Genomic DNA, 5,647 nt, shown 5'->3' with positions numbered 1-5,647 from the left:
TCGCGCTTCCTTTACCCTACCGGGTAATTCTTCCGAACTACCTTTAACCTACCTTTACCTTACCCCTTGGCATGTCGACACCTTTACCCGGCTACCCGTACCCAGCCGGGTACGGGTAGCCGGGTACCCGTTTGCGACCCTGGTGCGGCCGGGTACGGGTAGGCCGTGAGTCACTGGTGAGTCACCGTTTGTCACTCATTTCCCAACGTCTTGTCTCTTCTCACAATTCAAGTTCCTAGAATCAACCCACCCGCGCCTGCAACGTGGCTCTATCCCAGAGGTCGCAATCGGGTACCCGATACCCGTACCCTACCCGTACCCGGCCGGGTACGGGTAGGGTACGGGTACGGCCGGGTACGGGTACGTGAAAGGAATCAAAACCCGTTTGCGACCTCTGCTGTCGCGGTGCTCACGTATCGGTGCACGTGTCGTTCTGCGGCATGCAGATTACGCGGCGGGAGCCGTGAAGGGAAGCTCATTGGCGACGGCCGACGGAGACAAGCGGCAGGTGAGTTTGGCGGTGGCGTCACGAGCACGTCGGAGCGCGCGTGCGCTCGCGCGTGCGGCCGGTGCGAGCGTGGGGATCGGTGGCCCACACACGCTTTGATTGACTTGTCCGTGTTTTTCATAAAAGTAAGTTTCTCACAGCAGCGTAGCTACGCACAGCCTCCTCACCCAGCCCCTCCCCATCCTCCCACCCAGCCTCACCCAGCCCCACCCTCCCCTCTCCACCCAGCCCCACCCCTCTCCCACCCCCCACCCAGCCCCACCCTCCCCTCCCCACCCAGCCCCTCCCAATCCTCCCCACCCCACCCGGCCCCACCCCTCCCATTCTTGCATGCACGACTGACGGACAGACACAATAATCCCCTGTGGGCTGGGTGGAACCAGGTGGTTCCTACCAGTGTAACCGTCGACTCTGCTCATCGTGTCCGTAGCCCAGAGCAAGTTGTGGTCAGTCCCAACAGGAACCGCAGCAACGAGGAGGAGGAGGAGACGGACACGAGGAGGAGGAGGAGGGCGTTGACGACGATGTCAAAACGAAGACGTCGTCGGACACCGTCTCCCCCGCTCCCTCGGCTCCCGCGAGCTCCGACCACGACATCAGCAGCAGCAGTAGCGGCAGCAGCAGCAGCAGCGGCAGCAGCAGCAGCGACGCCAACGCCGCGTGCCTCGTGTGCCTCGTGTGCCAGCACCGGCCCAGGAGCTGCACGCTCGTGCACGGAGAGACGGGCCACCTGGTCACGTGCTGCGCGTGCGCCAAGAAGCTAAAGCGCCGCAACGAGCCTTGCCCCGCGTGCGGCAGGCCCGTCCACGCCGTCGTCAGGACGTACCTGCGGTGAGAGAGACGCCAGCTGACGTCACCGTCCACGCCGTCGTCAGGACGTACCTGCTGTGAGAGAGACGCCAGCTGACGTCACCGTCCACGCCGTCGTCAGGACGTACCTGCGGTGAGAGAGACGCCAGCTGACGTCGCCGTCCACGCCGTCGTCAGGACGTACCTGCGGTGAGAGAGACGCCAGCTGACGTCACCGTCCACGCCGTCGTCAGGACGTACCTGCGGTGAGAGAGACGCCAGCTGACGTCACCGTCCACGCCGTCGTCAGGACGTACCTGCGGTGAGAGAGACGCCAGCTGACGTCACCGTCCACGCCGTCGTCAGGACGTACCTGCTGTGAGAGAGACGCCAGCTGACGTCACCGTCCACGCCGTCGTCAGGACGTACCTGCGGTGAGAGAGACGCCAGCTGACGTCGCCGTCCACGCCGTCGTCAGGACGTACCTGCTGTGAGAGAGACGCCAGCTGACGTCACCGTCCACGCCGTCGTCAGGACGTACCTGCTGTGAGAGAGACGCCAGCCGGTAGCGGCGGCGGCGGCGTCTACGCCGCGGGCTGCCAAGCGGTGCCCTGGCTGAGCTCCGCTTGCCCAGACGGCATTTGGCATCCGCTGGGAATCACGTCGAGATGGCCGACGGATTGTTTGTCCATCTGCTTCGTTTCAAAAGACCCCCACCACCACCATCACCATCACCACCACCATCACCATCACCACCACCATCACCACCCACCATCACCACCACCACCATCACCACCACCACCATCACCATCATCATCACCACCACCACCACCACCATCATCACCACCACCACCACCATCACCACCACCATCACCACCACCATCACCACCACCACCATCACCACCACCCCCACCACCATCACCACCAACCATCACCACCACCATCACCACCACCACCATCACCATCATCACCACCACCATCACCACCACCACCATCACCACCACCATCACCACCATCACCACCACCATCACCACCATCACCATCACCACCACACCATCAGCACCACCACCATCACCACCACCCCCAACCACCATCACCACCATCATCACACACCACACCACCATCATCATCACCTCCCCCACCATCACCACCATCACCATCATCACCACCATCACCACCATCACCACCATCATCACCACCATCACCACCATCACCATCATCACCACCATCACCAACCACCACCCTCACCACCACCCACCACCATCACCACCACCACCCACCACCATCACCACCACCCACCACCATCACCACACCACCACCATCACCACCATCAACACCCACACCACCATCACCACCATCACCACCATCACCACCCACCACCATCACCACCCACCACCATCACCATCATCACCACCACCATCACCACCACCACCACCATCACCCACCACCACCATCACCACCATCACCACCACCATCACCACCCACCACCATCACCACCCACCACCATCACCACCCACCACCATCACCATCATCACCACCACCACCACCATCACCACCACCATCACCATCACCACAACCTTCACCACCTTCACCACCACCATCACCATCATCACCACCACCATCACCACCACCACCATCACCACCACCATCACCCACCACCACCACCATCACCACCATCACCACCATCACCACCACCACCCACCACCATCACCCATCACCACCACCATCCCGCCTGTTGAGTTTTTCTATCTGGAAGTTGATACTGAAAATGTTATCGACTATGAGACATCTCCTTTACCAGTGGCAAAAGATAGTGGTAGGTTTTTACCCTTTCAACTGGTACTACAACTGACACCTTTATACAAGGCATCATGTTTGCAATAACCACGACACAAGCAGTTGTTTCTTTTTGTTTGCATTTTGACTGCTTGTGTTGTGGTTATTGCAAACATGATGCCTTGTATAAAGGTGTTAGTTGTTGTACCAGTTGAAAGGGTAAAAACCCATCACTATGTTATCAACTATGTAAAAGGTGGCAGATTTTTGTTGTTGTACAGATTGGATGTCAGAATAGCCTCGGTCAAATATGATCGAACCCGGGTCGGCGGGTTCATAGTGCAGCGTAGCGCTAACCGCTACCCCACCGCTCCCCACCCACACACAAAGATAAAGATCCCCGTGTAGCCTTAACAGACTGTAGAGGCAAGTGCTGTCAGCGAGCACCTACGAAGGCCGGAACGGCACACGAGGGGGTGGGTGGCCAGCACCACGCCCGACCGCCTTTGTCTCCCCGGTGGTGATGTTTACTACACACCGCACCAGGTTCTCATTTGAGGCTGAGTCGACCTAGGGGAGGCCCTGGACCGGTTCAGATAATCGTCACCGGTGTTGGCCGTGAGCGGGGATCGAACCCGGGTCGCCGGGTTCATAGCGCAGCGTAGCGCTAACCGCTACACCACCGCTCCCCACACACGTACACACGTACACACACGTGTGTGTGTGTGTGCCTTGTGCGTGAGTGCTCACAGAGGGTGGGAATTGAGACGAGAAAGCAGTGATGGGTCCAATAATTTGGTGACTCGATTTTTGGATTCTCCAGCGAAGCCTGAGAGCCGCCATTGCAATCGGGTGACGATTCAAGTGAAGACGAAGACAACGAGAAGAAAATAAGAATTTTATTGCAACAAAAACAATGACAGCCACCCAGTGCTGCTGTTTTGTTGTTGAAAAATACTCCCAGCACAGCAACGATGAAGTTGCCATCTCAAGTTGCGTTTGTTTTATCTTTTGAATATTTTTTGTATATCACAACATTGAGTCTATATATATATGATTCCTCTAAGCTAAATTGTTCATTCCCAACTACCCGGCAGTTAGCGAGGAGTCAGCTTGTCGCTGCCCGAGTGTGGATTATGCCCGTGGCGGGAGCGGTGATTATGTCGCTTGGCAATTCTGTTCTGAGCGGTTTTTGTTTTGTTTGATCCCAAACGGATCGCAACCCGGGAGGACCTCTTTGACACGCTGTGATGTCAGTCTTGCTGAAGTTAACGAATGGACATTTGTTGGTGGGATGTTGAGCAAGATGTGGCCTTGCAATCATCACCGACTCACCACACCGACAGAGCCCTTCACCATCGACTCGAAATAGTGCGGGTGTAACGTTGGCATCAAATCGTTGTGCGGTGGCCTCGGTGGCAAATGCTTTGTCGCTGCTTCGTGCAGTCTTCAGTTACACTGGTAGGAACCTCCTGGTTACACCAGCCCACAGGGGATTATTGTGTCCGTTGTGCAGGGAGGGGCTGGGTGGGGAGGGTGGGGTAGGGCTGGGTGGGGAGGGGCTCGGTGGGGGTGGGGCTGGGTGGGGGTGGGAGGGGTAGGGCTGGGTGGGGAGGGGCTGGTCACCCCGAGGTGCCCTTATAAAACTCAACGTTTCACCTACTCACGCCGGCTTGTGCCTACACCACGCCGCCATTGACCCTGCAGCCATTGAGCGAGCATCCCAGCGTTCCTACCAGCTCCCTCCGCAGGAATGTGTTTTGAATGATAACAGCAAGACTTGTCATTGTTTTGTTCAAGGGCCAGAGATTTGATTTAGGTTTGAAGCTTTCGTGACTGCTGAAATTACACTTGTTTTTCCGGTAAAGTCTCACGTGTATTAATACAATAAAAATCTCTACGTGCTGTGTGCGTGGTGTCCCCCTGCGTGTTTCCTCGCTGTGCGTTTCACCCCATTTCCACCTGACGATGGGCGCTTGTGTTGTGGTACAAACGTCGTGATTTATTTGAATTTTGTTTATTTAAAGTTGATTTTATTTCTGCACACGTGACTTTACCGAAAAACCACCAATGAGTACAGATTACTCTTTGGTTCTTTCGGTAAAGTGACGTATAAAGATAAAATAATAAATTAAATAATTGCATACGACATTTCGATTGCAACACAAGCAATCGTCATCAGGTATAAAAGAAATAGCAACAAAGAATCTAACCAGAAAACTATAGACAGACATATAAGCAGACAGATATCACAAAGATACACAGAGAGAAGGCAACACAGACACAGAGAGGGAGATCGTCTCTGTGGCGAGGCCTTAAATAGACAGAGGGGGGGCGGGGGCGGAGAGAGGGAGGGGTTAGAGACAAAACATTAACATGTCAATGAGTACGGCGACGCGTGGTAGTAAAGTACTTTAATTTATTATTTTATCTTTATACGTGACTTTACCGAAAGAACCAAAGAGTAATTCCTGCAGTCACGAAAGCTCTAAAATTAAGATTGAGTGCAGATTCTTAGGTTTTTTTCGGCAAAGTCACCATCGGGCCGCTCGCCGAGATGCTGGTGCTGGTGAC

Source organism: Lethenteron reissneri, unplaced genomic scaffold, assembly GCF_015708825.2.
Source record: "Lethenteron reissneri isolate LAM-NWPU_2019-01 unplaced genomic scaffold, ASM1570882v1 scaffold_1630, whole genome shotgun sequence".
Classification (NCBI taxonomy): Eukaryota; Metazoa; Chordata; class Hyperoartia; order Petromyzontiformes; family Petromyzontidae; genus Lethenteron; species Lethenteron reissneri.
The sequence above is the reverse complement of the archived record's forward strand: the minus strand, read 5'-3'. Positions refer to the sequence as shown.